Source organism: Petromyzon marinus, chromosome 80 (assembly GCF_048934315.1).
Source record: "Petromyzon marinus isolate PM22_M1 ecotype Great Lakes invasive population chromosome 80, UKy_Petmar_22M1.pri1.0, whole genome shotgun sequence".
Taxonomy (NCBI): domain Eukaryota; kingdom Metazoa; phylum Chordata; class Hyperoartia; order Petromyzontiformes; family Petromyzontidae; genus Petromyzon; species Petromyzon marinus.
In genome coordinates, this window is record NC_133746.1 from 1,485,917 (window position 1) to 1,505,277 (window position 19,361).

Sequence of the window (19,361 nt, forward strand, 5' to 3'; positions counted from 1 at the left end):
CCCACAAACTCACCTCACACAGAGACCCACAAACTAACTTCACACAGAGACCCACACACTCACCATACAGAGACCCACAAACTCACCTCACACAGAGACCCACAGACTCACCACACACAGACACACACAGAGACCGACAGACTCACCACACACAGACACCCACACTTACCTCACACAGACACCCACAGACTCACAGACTCGCTTCACACAGAGAAACACAGACTCACCACAGACACACGCAGATACCTACAAACTCACCTCACACAAAGACGCACACACTCACCACACACAGACCTACAAACTCACCACACAGAGACCCAAAAATTCACTTCACACAAAGACCCACACACTCACCACACACAGACCCACAAACTCACCTTACACAGAGACTCACAGACTCACCTCACACAGAGACACACAGACACACACAGAGACCCACAGACTCACCTCACACAGAGACCCACAGACTCATCACACAGAAACCCACAGACTCACCAAACAGATACCCACATACTCTTTGGTTCTATTCGGTAAAGTCACCTAGGTAAAAAATAAAACATCAAAAAATCACGACGTTTCGGCCACAACACAAGCGGCCTTCGAAGACAGCGCTGGAGTTGAACACAGCCACGCTCAGACCGCGACCTTTAAGCTGTGTGCGAGGAAACAAGGTGCCTTGACAAAGGAATTAGCATTAAACATTAGCATTTGATTGCCCGACTTAGCATAGAAGTGGTGTACATGCAAGTGCACATGCCGATACCAAGGTTCTTTGCAAACCCACGGGTTTTTATCAGAGATTTGTTCACGAGGCAATTCAGATCTCCAAGCACAGACACAATTTCAACCGAGAAGATGGTTTCAAATTAAGCAACCATTGGAAAGATGTTCTAAATCGAACCAAACATTAAACTAATTTTCAATGGTACAGTATATTTTTCAAGTGGTGGTACCCCAAACTTTCGCAGCTCTTAAATTCCCTTTTCACACCATCAATAGGGATCTCCCCCTCCCCCCCCTCCCCCAGCGCCAACCGGCATGTGCACTTGCATGTACACCATTTCTATGCTAAGTCTGAAATCCTGCGTCCTTTCACTGGAAAAACCACCTCTGCGGTACAAAATTCTACTCACCTGGTATCGACAATCAAGGGTATTTCCCTGTCCCCAGACGACCTGCTTGTCAGTTTTGATGTAGTTTCCTTATTCACCAAGGTTCCTGTACTTGACACCATCGCAATCATTGAAGACTTGGTTCATCAAGGACTAAACACTGAGGTACCCTCCCTGGTGAGACACTTTAACCAATACATACTTCACTTGGAATGGAACTTTCTACAAACAAACTGAGGGCACCCCAATGGGCTCCCCCCTATCTCCGGTTATAGCTAACATTTTCATGGAGAAATTTGGGACTGACGTCATCCAGACTGCCACTCTGCGCCCAACCTTATGGAAGAGGTACGTGGATGACACTTTTGTCATCTGGCCACATGACCGGCCTGCTCTAGACCAATTCTTCGACCACATCAATTCCATACACCCAGCCATCAGATTTACCATGGAAGTCGAAAAAGATGGCAAGCTACCTTTTTTGGATGTCCTAATAAAAAAGAGACCTGATGGTTCAATGAGCCACTCTGTCTACAAGAAAGCTACCCATACGGATGCTTATCTGAAACTGGATTCCCACCACCATCCATCACAGAAGAATTATCTCATCAAGACTCTGTACCATAGAGCCCAATACATATCCGTCCAGGAACACAGAGGCAGTGAACTCAAGCACGTACACCAAGCTCTTAAGGCTTATGGTTACTCCGACTATACAATACGCAAAGCTATCACTAAAACCATGAAGAAGGACCCTCTTGAGGAGCCTTTCAAAACCATCACTTTACCCTACATTGCGGGGATTACAAAAAAGATCTCCAAAATCTTGAATAAACACAAGATCCAGGTCCGTTTCAACACATTACATAAAATCCGTGATCTGGTTCCATCTGTAAAAGATGTTATTCCGGACATACAGTACCCTGGTGTCTACAAACTAAGTTACCTCTGTGGTAGTGGTTACATTGGAGAAACAAAACGCCATGTCTCGGACCGCATTCGTGAACACAAAGCAGACCTTGAACACGGTAGGACCAACACCTCGGCCGTGGCAGATCATTGTTAGAATTCTGTAGGCTCACATGACATTGACTTTTCCAAGACAGAGGTTCTTTGTAAGCCATCTGGCTACCATGAGAGATTCGTTCATGAGGCTATCCACATATACAAGCACAGAGACAATTTCAACCGAGAAGATGGATTCTAGCTTAGCAATCATTGGAAAGATTTGATTAACCATTTCAGGTCTTGATTGTTCACACTTACAGTGGCTTTCAAACAGCATACAATAATTTTTCGTCTCCCCCCTCCTCTTTTCAGAACATAGATGGACTAGTCCTTCTAAATAAACTGCTAAATCGCTGCGCGTGGCGCTGACGTTTTTTTTTACAAATGAATAAATACACCGTTTAAAAATAAATTAATTAATGCAAACCGACACACCTGATGACGACCGTTTGTGTTATGGTCGAAACGTAGTGAGAATTTTTATTGTTATATATTTTATTATTTTATTGTTTTCCTTCAACGTGACTTTACCGAAAGAGCTAAGAATATGAATTGCTGCAGTCACGAAAGCTTTAAATCAAAATCTTATTCCTTTATCAAGGCACCTTGTCTGAGCGTGGCTGTGTTCCACTCCAGCGCTGTCCTCGAGACAGCCTGATCCCTTCACCTGATGAAGGCCGCTTGTGTTGTGGCCGAAACGTCGTGATTTTTTGTTGTTTTATTTTTTACCTACGTGACTTTACCGAATAGAACCAAAGAGTATGGATCCTTGCAGTTACGACAGATTTAAATCTAGAATTGATAACCTCTACGGGGAGGGCTTTCACCTATCTGTTAGAGCTTTTAACAGACAACGGGACAAGAAGTTACAGCTCATCGAGACGCTGACCTTCCTCAAAAGATGCCGCGATCACAAGGTAATACCCATCGCTTTCACACTCACTTCTGCTGCTGTATCTTCTCCGAATGCTAAACAGATTCTGTTTAAGGCCAGCCTATCTTTAATCTCAGAGAGGATAAGGCTACTCTGATTTGAGCTCGATACTTTAGACAGGACTCTCCTACAAGCTCATTTAATGTTAACACAAAAAATGTCACCTTCTGATTGGAATCACGTAGACAACATGACTGCTTCTTCTGCTGATTCACTGTCAGTCAATTGTAAAGCTAACCTGATTTCTAAATTCAACCACCTATCAAAGAAAAACCCAGTTCGACATATAACAAAACTAGACGTTAACAAAATCGTCATTAATCAGAGTAGCACCCCGATTTCAGACAATCAGAAAACAGTACTGGCTAGGGGATTGAATTTTGCTGTCACCCCAAAACACATACCAGTAGATGATATCATCTCTCAGGTCGATGTAGCCCTCAAAGGCGTGGGACACATCCAAGCAGACGTTGCGAGAGCTGAAATAGCCACTATTATTAAGAATGCTAAGAAACCCATTAGTAACATCAGCAAAAATGAACGCTCTGAACTCGCGAATTTAAAAAAAAACAGAAGTGATATAGTCAACCTCTCAGCCGATAAAGGCAACGCTCCTGTAATTATGGATAAAGATTCATACAACAACAAAATCCAGAATCTGCTCAATGATGGAAGTTACTCAAAAATTAAAAATGACCCTATCAATAGCCTAGCGATAAAAACCAACAAGATCATCACAAGTTCGACCTCCCTAATCGACCCAACTAAACGTCCCTCCCTAAAACCTTCTGCTGCAAGATCCCCTAGATTGTATGGTTTTCCCAAGATTCATAAAGAAGGCACCCCACTATGACCCATCGTATCCACGATCAACTCCCTTACCTATAGACTGGCCGTTTTCTGTCAGATACCTTGCTGCCTTTCACTGGCAAGACCGCCTCAGCAGTACTTAACTCAGCCCAATTGGTCTTTATGGTCAAAGACGTTGTACTGTCCCCTGACGATATCCTTGTCAGCTTCGATGTGGTCTCTTTGTTCACCAAGGTCCCAGTGCCTGATACCATTGAAATAATTGAAAATTTGGTCCAACATGGACTAGACCCCGATACACCTGCACTGGTTAGGCACTGCCTCAACAATACCTACTTTATCTGTAATGGTTCCTTCTACAAATAAAATGAGGGTACCCCCATGGGATCCCCCTTGTCACCAGTGATAGCCAATATTTTCATGGAGAAATTTTAATCAGACGCCATCCAGACTTCCACCCTCAGACCTTCCCTGTAGAAGAGATATGTGGATGACACTTTCGTCATTTGGCCACATGGCCTCCCAGCTCTGAACCTTTTCCTACACCACATCAATTCCAGACATCCCACCATCAAATTCACCATGGAGGTGGAGAAAGATGGCAAGCTACCATTCTTGGATGATCTGTTTGAGAGGAGACCTGATGGCTCATTGGGGCATTCTGTCTACAGGAAACCCACCCACACGGATTCCTACTTGAAACCTGATTCCCACCACCACCCAGCCCAGAAGAATTATCTCATCAAAACTTTATACCATAGGGCTCATTGCATTTCGGACCAACACCACCTGACCAGTGAATTAAAACATGTGTAGTGTCGTGGGTTCACTCGGACGACAATCGCCTTTCTTCCACCGTCACTTTTATTTCCATCGTTCCGCACACACACACACAGTATAATTCCTCCTCTCCACACTCCGCCAACTCAAACACACGAATTCCCCTCAGCACCGTCCGCTCATACTCCTTGTCTCCCCACACGGTCTCTTCTTCACTCCCCGCACACACAGGGGTTCTCTCTCTATCTCCTCACACACAGTGACTCGTCTATCTCTTCACACGCAGTGATTCGTCTATCTCTTCACACACAGTGACTTATCTACCTCCGCACACACAGTGACTTGTCTATCTCTTCACACACAGTGACTCGTCTATCTCTTCACACACAGTGACTCATCTATCTCTTCACACACAGTGACTCGTCTATCTCTTCACACACAGTGACTCGTCTATCTCTTCACACACAGTGACTTGTCTATCTCTTCACACACAGTGACTTATCTATCTCTAACTCTCCCTGTACCTATCTCTACCGTAACTACCACTCTGCTAACGCTAACTCTCCGTATCGGTATTTACTGTCCTCTGGGTTCGGCTCTCAATCTATTCTTCACTAACATTTGCCGGCTCCCCTCTTCACATCTCTCGCTGCTCTCTCCACCTCTCGCCAACAACTCCCCAACAACAACTCAACTCCACGTCCAAATCACCTAGCGTTTTATCCCCTTTCCAATCAGCCTGAATTAATTGCCACATGCCTCGCTAGCATTTTCCCGCCAGCTTGCACCTGTCCTACGGCCCAGACTTCGTGACGCCACCACAACGCTAACAGCCTCTCGACCAATCACAGCCCTCGTGCCTTGACTCCCTTAATTACTAACGTTTGTTTACGCCACCCGTGACTTCACCACCTACTCGACCTTATGTGACCCACACTGTTTGTATGTCTGTATGTACTGTATATGGCCAATTTACCCATGCGTATCTTTTACTCCACTACACATGTACACCTGGCCCTCAAAAGGAATGGATACTCTGACCGTAATATCCGCCAAGCTGTTTCTCCCTCCATACAGAAACAACCACTTGATACTCCGGTCAAAACCATCACACTACCGTATATAGCAGGCGTTACTAAAAGGATTTCCAAAATTCTAAACAAACACAAGATGCAGGTCCGGTTCAATACAGTACACACAATTCGTGATCTGATCCCATCCGTGAAGGATGTCATTTTTGACTTACAGTACTGAGGGGTTTACAAATTGAGTTGTACCTGCGGTGATTGCTATATCGGGGAGACAAAGCGACATGTCTCTGACCGAATTCGCGAGCACAAATCAGATTTCAAACACGGTAAAACAAATTCTGCTGCCGTAGCTGATCATTGTTACAACGCTGTGGGTGATCACGATATAATTTTCTCCGATACCAAGGTTCTTTGCAAACCCACGGGTTTTTATCAGAGATTTGTTCACGAGGCAATTCAGATCTACAAGGACAGACACAATTTCAACCGAGAAGATGGTTCCAAATTAAGCAACCATTGGAAAGTTGTTCTAAATCGAACCAAACATTAAACTAATTTTCAATGGTACAGTATATTTTTCAAGTAGTGGTACCCAAAACTTTCGCAGCTCTTAAAAATTCCCTTTTCACACCATCAATAGGGAAACCCCCCCCCCCGCCGCGCCAACCGGCATGTGCACTTGCATGTACACCACTTCTATGCTAAGTTGGGCAATCAAATGCTAATTTATGATGCTAATTCCTTTGTCAAGGCACCTTGTTTACTCGCACACAGCTTAAAGGTCGCTGTCTGAGCGTGGCTGTGTTCCACTCCAGCGCTGTCCTCGAGACAGCCTGATCCCTTCACCTGATGAAGGCCGATTGTGTTGTGGCCGAAACGTCGTGATTTTTTGTTGTTTATTTTTTACCTACGTGACTTTACCGAATAGAACCAACGAGTATGTGGGTATCTGATTGGTGAGTCTGTGGGTTTCTGTGTGATGAGTCTGTAGGTCTCTGTGTGAGGTGAGTCTGTGGGTCTCTGTGTGTGTCTGTGTGTCTCTGTGTGAGGTGAGTCTGTGAGTCTCTATGTGGTGAGTGTGTTTGTCTCTCTGTGAAGTGAGATTGTCGGTCTCTGTGTGAGGTGGGTTTGTGGGTCTGTGTGTGAGGTGAGTTTGTGGGTCTGATTTTTTGTTGTTTCATTTTTTACCTACGTGACTTTACCGAATAGAACCAAAGAGTATGGATCCTTGCAGTCACGAAAGCTTTAAATCTAGAAAAGATACCCACATACTCATCACACTGTGACCCACATACTCACCACACTGAGACCCACAAATTCAGCATACAGAGACCCACAAACTCACCAAACAGAGACCCACAGACAGACCTCACACAGAGACCCACACACTCAACTCACGCAGAGACCCACAAACTAACTTCACACAGAGACCCACACACTCAACTCACAGAGACCCACAAACTCACCTCACACAGAGACCGACAAATTCACTTCACGTAGAGACCCACACACTCACCACACAGAGACCCACAAACTCACCTCACACAGAGACCCACAGACTCAAAACAAAAAGACACACAAAGAGACCCACAAACTCACCCCACACAAAGACTCACAGATTCACCTCACACAGAGACACACAGACTCACCACAACCAGACACCCACACTCACCTCACAGACACCCACAGACTCAACACACACAGACACACACAGAGACCCACAAACGGACCTCACACAGACACACACAGAGACCCACACACGACACAGAGACCCACAAACTCATCACACAAAAACCCACAGAATCACCAAACAGATACCCACACACTCACCACACTGAAACCCACAAACTCAGCACACAGAGACCCACAAACTCACCTCACACAGAGACCCACAGACTCACCACACACAGAGACCCAAACACTTACCAAACAGAGACACACAAACTCACCTCACACAGAAACCCACAAACTCACTTCACACAGAGACCCACAAACTCACCTCACACAGAGACCCACAGACTCACCACACACAGACACACACAGAGACCAACAGACTCAGCATACACAGACACCCACAATCACCACACACAGACCCACAGACCCACTTCACACAGAGACCCACACACTCACCAAACAGAGACCCACAAACTCACCTCACACAGAGACCCACAGACTCACCTCACACAGACACACACAGAGACCCACAGACTCCACCACACACAGACACCCACACTCACCTCACACAGATACCACAGACTCACAGACTCACCCCACACAGAGAAACACAGACTCACCACACAGACACACACAGAGACCCACAAACTCACCTCACAAAGAGACCCACAGACTCACCACACACAGACACACAGAGAGACCCACAGACTCACTACACACAGAAATCCACACTCACCACACACAGACCCACAGACTCACCACACAGAGAACCACAAACTCACCACACAGAGACTAAAAGACTCCTCACGCAGAGATCCACAAACATACCACACACAGAGATCCAAAAACTCACTTCACACAGAGACCCACAAACTCACCTCACACAGAGACCCACAAACTCACCTCACACAGAGACCGACAATCTCACTTCACACAGAGACCCACACACTCACCACACAGAGACCCACAAACTCACCTCACACAGAGACTCACAGACTCACCTCACACAGAGACCCACAGACTCACCAAACAGATACCCACAGACAGATCTCACACAGAGACCCACAAACTCACCTCACACAGTGACCCACAAACTAACTTCACACAGAGACTCACACACTCACCAGACAGAGACCCACAAACTCACCTCACACAGAGACCCACAGACTCACCACAAACAGACACACACAGAGACCCACAGACTCACCACACACAGACACCCACACTCACCACACACAGACCCACAGACTCACCACACAGAGAACCATAAACTCACCACACAGAGACCCACAAACTCACCACACAGAGACCCACAAATTCATCACACAAAGACCCACACACTCAGCTCACACAGAGACCGACAAACTCACTTCACACAGAGACCCACACACTCACCTCACATAGAGACCCACAAACTCACCTCACACAGAGCCCAACACACTCACCACACAGAGACCCACAAACTCACCTCACACAGAGACTCACAAACTCACCTCACACAGAGACCCACAGACTCACCAAACAGATACCCACATACTCATCACACTGTGACCCACATACTCACCACACTGAGACCCACAAATTCAGCATACAGAGACCCACAAACTCACCAAACAGAGACCCACAGACAGACCTCACACAGAGACCCACAAACTCACCTCACACAGAGACCCACAAACTAACTTCACACAGAGACTCACACTCTCACCAGACAGAGACCCACAAACTCACCTCACACAGAGACCCACAGACTCACCACAAACAGACACACACAGAGACCCACAGACTCACCACACACAGACACCCACTCTCACCTCATACAGACACACACAGACTAACAGACTCACCTCACACAGATAAATGCAGACTCCCCACACAGACACACACAGATACCCACAAACTCACCTCACACAGACACCCACACTCACCACACACAGACCCACAGACTCACCACACAGAGAACCATAAACTCACCACACAGAGACCCACAAACTCACTTCACACAGAGATCCACACACTCACCTCACACAGAGACCGACAAACTCACTTCACACAGAGACCCACACACTCACCACACAGAGACCTACAAATTCACCTCACACAGAGACCCACAGACTCACCACACACAGACATACACAGAGACTCACAGACTCACCTCACACAGATACACACAGACTCACCACACGCAGACACGCACACTCACCTTACATACACACACAGACTCAACACACATAGACACACACAGAGACCCACAGACGGACCTCACACAGACACACACAGAGAACCACAAACTCACCACACAGAGACCCACAGACTCATCACACAGAAACCCATTGACTCACCAAAGAGATACCCACACACTCACCACACTAAAACCCACAAACTCAGCACACAGAGACCCACAAACTCACCAAACAGAGACCCACAGTCTCATAACACAGAGGCCCTACAAACTAACCACACAGAGACCCACAAACTCACCTCACACAGAGACCCACAGACTCACCACACACAGAGACCCAAACACTTACCAAACAGAGACACACAAACTCACCTCACACAGAAACCCACAAACTCACTTCACACAGAGACCCACAAACTCACCTCACACAGAGACCCACAGACTCACCACACACAGACAAACACAGAGACCCACCGACTCACCACACACAGACACTCAGCTCACACAGACACCCACAGACTCACAGACTCACCCCACACAGAGAAACACAGACTCACCACACAGACACACACAGAGACCCACAAACTCACCTCACACAGAGACCCACAGACTCACCACACAGAGACACACACAGAGACCCACAGACTCACTATACACAGACACCCACACTCACCACACACAGACCCACAGACTCACCACACACAGACCCAGAAACTCACCTCACACAGAAACCGACAATCTCACTTCACACAGAGACCAACACACTCACCACACAGATACCCACAAACTCACCTCACACAGAGACCCACAGACTCATCACACAGAAACCCACAGACTCACCAAACAGATACCCACATACTCATCACACTGTGACCCACATACTAACCACACTGAGACCCACAGACAGATCTCACACAGAGACCCACAAACTCACCTCACACAGAGACCCACAAACTAACTTCACACAGAGACCCACAAACTCACCTCACACAGAGACCCACAGACTCACCACACACAGACACACACAGAGACCCACAGACTCACCACACTCAGACACCCACACTCACCTCACACAGCCACCCACAGACTCACAGACTCACCTCACACAGAGAAACACAGACTCACAACACAGACATACTGACTCACAGACTCAGCTCACACAGATAAACATAGACTCACCACACATACACACACAGATACCGACAAACTCACCTCACACAGAGACCCACAGACTCACCACACACAGACACACATTAGAGACCCACAGACTCACCACACACAGACACCCACACTCACCACACACAGACCCACAGACTCACCACACAGAGAACCATGAACTCACCACACAGAGACCCACAAACTCACCACACAGAGACCCACAGACCAATCACACAGAGACCCACACACTCACCTCACACAGAGACCGACAAACTCACTTCACACAGAGACCCACACACTCACCACACGGAGACCCACAAACTCACCTCACACAGATAAACATAGACTCACCACACATACACACACAGAGACCCACAGACTCACCACACACAGACACACATAGAGACCCACAGACTAACCACACACAGACACCCACACTCACCACACACAGACCCACAGACTCACCACACAGAGAACCATAAACTCACCACACAGAGACCCACAAACTCACCACACAGAGACCCACAGATTCATCACACAGAGACCCACAAACTCACCTCACACAGAGACCGACAAACTCACTTCACACAGAGACCCACACACTCACCACACAGAGACCCACAAACTCACCTCACACAGAGACCCACAGACTCACCACAAACAGACACACACAGAGACCCACAGACTCACCACACACAGACACCCACTCTCACCTCATACAGACACACACAGACTCACAGACTCACCTCACACAGATAAATGCAGACTCACCACACAGACACACACAGATACCCACAAACTCACCTCACACAGACACCCACACTCACCACACACAGACCCACAGACTCACCACACAGAGAACCATAAACTCACCACACAGAGACCCACAAACTCACTTCACACAGAGATCCACACACTCACCTCACACAGAGACCGACAAACTCACTTCACACAGAGACCCACACACTCACCACACAGAGACCTACAAATTCACCTCACACAGAGACCCACAGACTCACCACACACAGACACACACAGAGACTCACAGACTCACCTCACACAGATACACACAGACTCACCACACGCAGACACGCACACTCACCTTACATACACACACAGACTCAACACACATAGACACACACAGAGACCCACAGACGGACCTCACACAGACACACACAGAGAACCACAAACTCACCACACAGAGACCCACAGACTCATCACACAGAAACCCATTGACTCACCAAAGAGATACCCACACACTCACCACACTAAAACCCACAAACTCAGCACACAGAGACCCACAAACTCACCAAACAGAGACCCACAGTCTCATAACACAGAGGCCCTACAAACTAACCACACAGAGACCCACAAACTCACCTCACACAGAGACCCACAGACTCACCACACACAGAGACCCAAACACTTACCAAACAGAGACACACAAACTCACCTCACACAGAAACCCACAAACTCACTTCACACAGAGACCCACAAACTCACCTCACACAGAGACCCACAGACTCACCACACACAGACAAACACAGAGACCCACCGACTCACCACACACAGACACTCAGCTCACACAGACACCCACAGACTCACAGACTCACCCCACACAGAGAAACACAGACTCACCACACGCAGACACGCACACTCACCTTACATACACACACAGACTCAACACACATAGACACACACAGAGACCCACAGACGGACCTCACACAGACACACACAGAGAACCACAAACTCACCACACAGAGACCCACAGACTCATCACACAGAAACCCATTGACTCACCAAAGAGATACCCACACACTCACCACACTAAAACCCACAAACTCAGCACACAGAGACCCACAAACTCACCAAACAGAGACCCACAGTCTCATAACACAGAGGCCCTACAAACTAACCACACAGAGACCCACAAACTCACCTCACACAGAGACCCACAGACTCACCACACACAGAGACCCAAACACTTACCAAACAGAGACACACAAACTCACCTCACACAGAAACCCACAAACTCACTTCACACAGAGACCCACAAACTCACCTCACACAGAGACCCACAGACTCACCACACACAGACAAACACAGAGACCCACCGACTCACCACACACAGACACTCAGCTCACACAGACACCCACAGACTCACAGACTCACCCCACACAGAGAAACACAGACTCACCACACAGACACACACAGAGACCCACAAACTCACCTCACACAGAGACCCACAGACTCACCACACAGAGACACACACAGAGACCCACAGACTCACTATACACAGACACCCACACTCACCACACACAGACCCACAGACTCACCACACACAGACCCAGAAACTCACCTCACACAGAAACCGACAATCTCACTTCACACAGAGACCAACACACTCACCACAAAGATACCCACAAACTCACCTCACACAGAGACCCACAGACTCATCACACAGAAACCCACAGACTCACCAAACAGATACCCACATACTCATCACACTGTGACCCACATACTAACCACACTGAGACCCACAGACAGACCTCACACAGAGACCCACAAACTCACCTCACACAGAGACCCACAAACTAACTTCACACAGAGACCCACAAACTCACCTCACACAGAGACCCACAGACTCACCACACACAGACACACACAGAGACCCACAGACTCACCACACTCAGACACCCACACTCACCTCACACAGCCACCCACAGACTCACAGACTCACCTCACACAGAGAAACACAGACTCACAACACAGACATACTGACTCACAGACTCAGCTCACACAGATAAACATAGACTCACCACACATACACACACAGATACCGACAAACTCACCTCACACAGAGACCCACAGACTCACCACACACAGACACCCACACTCACCACACACAGACCCACAGACTCACCACACAGAGAACCATGAACTCACCACACAGAGACCCACAAACTCACCACACAGAGACCCACAGACCAATCACACAGAGACCCACACACTCACCTCACACAGAGACCGACAAACTCACTTCACACAGAGACCCACACACTCACCACACGGAGACCCACAAACTCACCTCACACAGATAAACATAGACTCACCACACATACACACACAGAGACCCACAGACTCACCACACACAGACACACATAGAGACCCACAGACTAACCACACACAGACACCCACACTCACCACACACAGACACACAGACTCACCACACAGAGAACCATAAACTCACCACACAGAGACCCACAAACTCACCACACAGAGACCCACAGACTCATCACACAGAGACCCACAAACTCACCTCACACAGAGACCGACAAACTCACTTCACACAGAGACCCACACACTCACCACACAGAGACCCACAGACTCACCACACACAGACCCACAGACTCACCTCACACAGATCCACACAGACTCACCACACGCAGACACCCACATTCACCTCACGGACACCCACAGACTCAACACACACAGACACACACAGAGACCCACAGACGGACCTCACACAGACACACAATGAGACCCACACACTCACCACACAGAGACCCACAGACTCATCACACAGAAACCCACAGACTCACCACACACAGACACCCACACTAAAACCACAGTGACAACTACAGACTCACCTCACACAGACATACATAGATACACAGAGACCCACACAGTCACCACACAGAGACCCACAAACTCACCACACAGAGACCCACAAACTCACCTCACACAGAGACCCACAGACTCACTTCACACAGCGACCCACAGACTCACCACACACAGACACCCACAGAAAAACCACAGTGACACCCACAGACTCACCACGCACAGACACACACGACGACCCAAAGACTAACTTCACACAGACACACACATAGACCCACACACTGACCACACAGAGACCCACAGACTCATCACACAGAAAACCACAGACTCATCACATAGAGACCCACAAACTCACCTCACACAGAGACCCACAAACTCACTTCACACAGAGACCCACAGACTCACCACACACGGACACACACAGATACCCACAGACTCACGACACACAGACACCCACACTCACCTCACACAGACACCCACAGACTCACAGACTCACCTCACACAGAGAAACACAGACTCACCAAACAGACACACACAGAGACCCACAGACTCACCTCACACAGAGACCCACAGACTCACCTCACACAGGGACCCACAGACTCACCTTACACAAACACACAGAGACCCACAGACTCACCATCCACAGACACACACAGAGACCCACAGACTCGCCTCACACAGAGACCCAAACTCACCTCACATAGAGACCCACAAACTCACTTCACACAGAGACCCACACACTCACTACAGAGACTCACAGAATCACCTAACACAGAGAAACACAGACTCACCATACAGACACACAGAGACCCACAGACTCACCTCATACAGACACACACAGAGACCCACAGACTCACCTCACACAGAGACCCACAGACTCACCACCCACAGACACCCACACTAAAACCCCAGTGACATGCAGAGATTCACCTCACACAGACACACACAGAGACCCACAGACTCATCACACAGAGACCCACAGACTCACCACACACAGACACACACAGAGACCCACAGACTCACCTCACACAGAGACCCACAGACTCACTACACACAGACACACACGGAGACCCACAGACTATCCTCACACAGACACCCACACTTACCTCACACAGACACCCACAGACTCACAGACTCACCTCACACAGGCACACACAGAGACCCACAGACTCACCTCACACAGGCACACACAGAGACCCACAGACTCACCTCACACAGAGACCCACAAACTCACCTCACACAGAGACCCACAAACTCACTTCACACAGAGACCCACACACTCACCACACAGAGACCCACAAACTAACCTCACACAGAGAAACACAGACTCATCTCACAAAGTCACACACAGAAACCCACAGACTCACCACACACAGAAACCCACACCAAAACCACAGTGACACTCACAGACTCACCACGCACAGACACACACGGAGACCCACAGTCTAACCTCACACACACACATAGAGACGCCCACACTCACCACACAGAGACCCACAGACTCATCACACAAAGACCCACAAACTCACTTAACCCAGAGAACCACACACTCAGCTCACAGAGAGACTCACAAACTCACCTGATACAGAGACCAACAAACTCACTTCACACAGAGACCCACAGACTCACCTCACACAGAGACCCATGGACTCACCACACACAGACACACACGGAGACCCACAGACTTTCCTCACACAGGCACACACAGAGACCCACACACTCACGACACAGAGACCCACAAACTCACCTCCCACAGAGAAACACAGACTCACCTCACACAGACACACACAGAGGCCCACAGACTCACCACACACAGACACCCACACTAAAACCACAGTGACACTCACAGACTCACCACGCACAGACACACACGGAGACCCACAGACTAACCTCATACAGACACACACAGAGACCCACACACTCACCACACAGAGACCCACAGACTCATCACACAGAAACCCACAAACTCACTTCACCCATAGAACCACACACTCATCTCACAGAGAGACTCACAAACTCACCTAACACAGAGACCAACAAACTCACTCAACACATAGACCCACACACTCACCACACAGAGACACACAGACTCACCACACACAGACAAACACAGAGAACCACAAACTCACCTCAAAAAGAGACCCACAAACTCACCTCACACAGAGACTGACAAACTCACTTCACACAAAGACCCACACACTCACCACACAGAGACCCACACACTCAACACACAGAGACCCACAAACTCACCTCACACAGAGACCCACAAACTCACCACACAGAGACCCAGACACTCACCACACAGAGACCCACAAACTCACCTCACACAGAGACCCACAAACTCACCACACAGAGACCCACACACTCAACACACAGAGACCCACAAACTCACCTCACACAGAGACCCACAAACTCACCTCGAGGGGCACGCCGCGTCGGCGTCGTCACTCCTCCTTGGCAGTGTCACAGTGGTGAATACGGCCCCCGACGGAGCTGCTCCGCCGCGGTGGCACCTCACAGCCCCCCGAGGTGCCAGTCCCCGTCCCGGGTTGACTGGAGCACCTCGCCTGGGTTGCCCCTACGAGATAGTGCCGCGGGGTCCGCGGGACTCGTCCGACTCTCGTGGCTGGCCTCGGCGGTGGCGTTTCTGTCTCCCGGGGTTCCGGCGGCGGTCTCCTCCTCCACTCCAGTGGTTCTATCCGGTCTTGGATACCTGCGGGCAGGGAGACAAACTCCGGGGCGGTGGGGTTCAGGGACCGTCGTCCCCATCTCTTCTGGCTTGGGTCGGGAACCCGGGGGCCCGGGGCCCCGTGGGGCCCATATACTCTGCGAGGCCCCCGGGTATGGGGGGTGTGGGGATCCCGGCGTTTCGGGGTCCTCGAGCGGCGGAGTTCTCCCTCGCTGGGGCCGCCCTCCATGGTTTCAGTCGCCGGACGTTGACTACCATCTCCCGGCTCCCTACTCCCCCCTGAATCAGTACCGTCCAGGGGGAGATCTGTCGCCCCACCGTCCAGGGTCCCCGCCAGTAGGTGGTTAACTTCCCCACCTGCCCGGCCCCGAAGCGAGGGTTCTGCAGCCACACCTTAGAGCCCGCCGAGTAAAAGGGGGGCTCCATTCGGGGTCGGACACCCCCTGCTCCTGCCGCTGGTGTGCGGTCTCGCCTTGGGGGTAGGCACGGACCCTAGCTTCTCGTAGGGTCTCCATCAAGTGCTCCACGGGGCGGCTCCCTTCCTCCCGTTGCGGCGGAGGGACACCGAACAGCAGATCTGTGGGTAAGCGAGACTCGCGACCAAACATCATCAGGAACGGGGTCTGTCCCGTGGATGTGTGTACTGTGGTGGCGTAGGCGAACAGAGCATAGGGGAGGTGTTCGTCCCAGTCCCGTTGATTCGCGGCTGCCATGCGTTTCAGCTTCCCGGCTAGAGTTTGGTTCTTCCTCTCTACCATCCCGTTTGCCTGGACGTGATACTCCGTAGTTCGGTCCTTCTGGATCCCGAACTCCAGGCACAGCGCCTGGAATAGCTCTGCCTCGAACTCACTACCCTGAACAGTAATGACTCGTTCGGGGATCGCGTGCTGAAGTACGTAGTATTCCACGAACGCTCGGGCCACTACGAGGGCTGTCTTATCGGGGATGGCTACCGCTACGGGAAAGCGTGTGAAGTATTCCACCGCTACGAGAATATATTGGTTGCCCCGGTGGGATCACGGGAATGGTCCCTGCAGGTCGATCCCGACCAGCTGGTTCGTCTGGCTGACGCGGAACGGCCTCAGGGGTACCTGGTATCGCGCTGGTCTCGGCCCGCATTGCTGACACGCGTGGCAGCCCTGCACCAAGGTGGCCACGTCTTGTGCCAACTAGGGCCAGAGATACTGGCCGCGTAGGGTTTCCCGAGTGCGCCGTTCCCCGTTTTCGCCGCCGAGCGGGTGGTCGTGCACTAGTCTCAGCAGCTGGGGTCGCACCTGGGCGGAAACGCAGATGCATCCCGGCTGGCCGGCTTCGTTTAGTTCCCGTACCACCCTGTTCTGCACGCACAACCGGGCATACAAACCACTCCAGGGTCCTGGTAGGGCGTCCTCCTTCTCCCGTAGGGCCGTCTCCACCGCTGCCAGATCCGGAACCCGCAGCTTGGTCCGTCTCAGCTGCTCGTCGTTCAGGCCCGGAAAGGAGCAGCCGACGTCCTCCTGGATCCGATCGGGTGGGGTTGAGCAACCCGTCGGGCCCCGGGGTGTGGGCTCCGTGCCCGCCGAGTGGTTCCCCGGGTCCCTGGTTCCTCCTGTCGGGGTCTCTGTTGCACACACTGCACTGTCTCTCATCGGAGGGGAGTTAGTCGCGGCGCGCTCCTGGGGGTCCGCAACCTGCCGGCAACGGCCCCCCATGAAGCACGGGCAGACGTCCTCCACCCTTGTCTCGGCGCACACCGTGGGTCACCTCGACAAGGCGTCCGCGTTTGCGTGTGTACTCCCAGCTCTGTACTCTATTTGCAGGTTGTACTCCTGCAACTGCGCCAACCATCGGGCCATCTGCCCCCGTGGTTCCTTGAACGTAAGGAAGAACTGCAGGGCATAATAGTCAGTGTGCACCCGACATTTCCTGCCGTACATATACGGTCGGAACTGTTTGCACGCGAAGATCACGGCATACAGTTCTTGACGGGTCACGCAATAATTCAGCTCGGCCCCACTCAGGGTCCGACTGGCGTATGCGATGACCCGCTCCGTTCCACCCTGCACCTGGGACAGCGTCGGTGTCTAAAATAAAATCAGTGGTGAAATCGGGGAAAGCTAGGGTGGGGGTGTGGGTGAGGTGGTCTTTGAGTGTGGTGAAGGCCGTCTGGCAGGCCTCCGTCCACTGATAGGGGTTATTATAGGAGATGAGTTGGGTGAGGGGGCGTGCAATATCGCTGAATCCCTTTACAAATTTACGATAATAGGTGGCGAGCCCCAAGAATGACCTGATCTCTGTCAGGTTTCTTGGTCGCGGCCATTCCACTACGGTGCGCACCTTTTCCGGATCGGTGCGCACCCCCGCCTCACTGACTCGGTGTCCG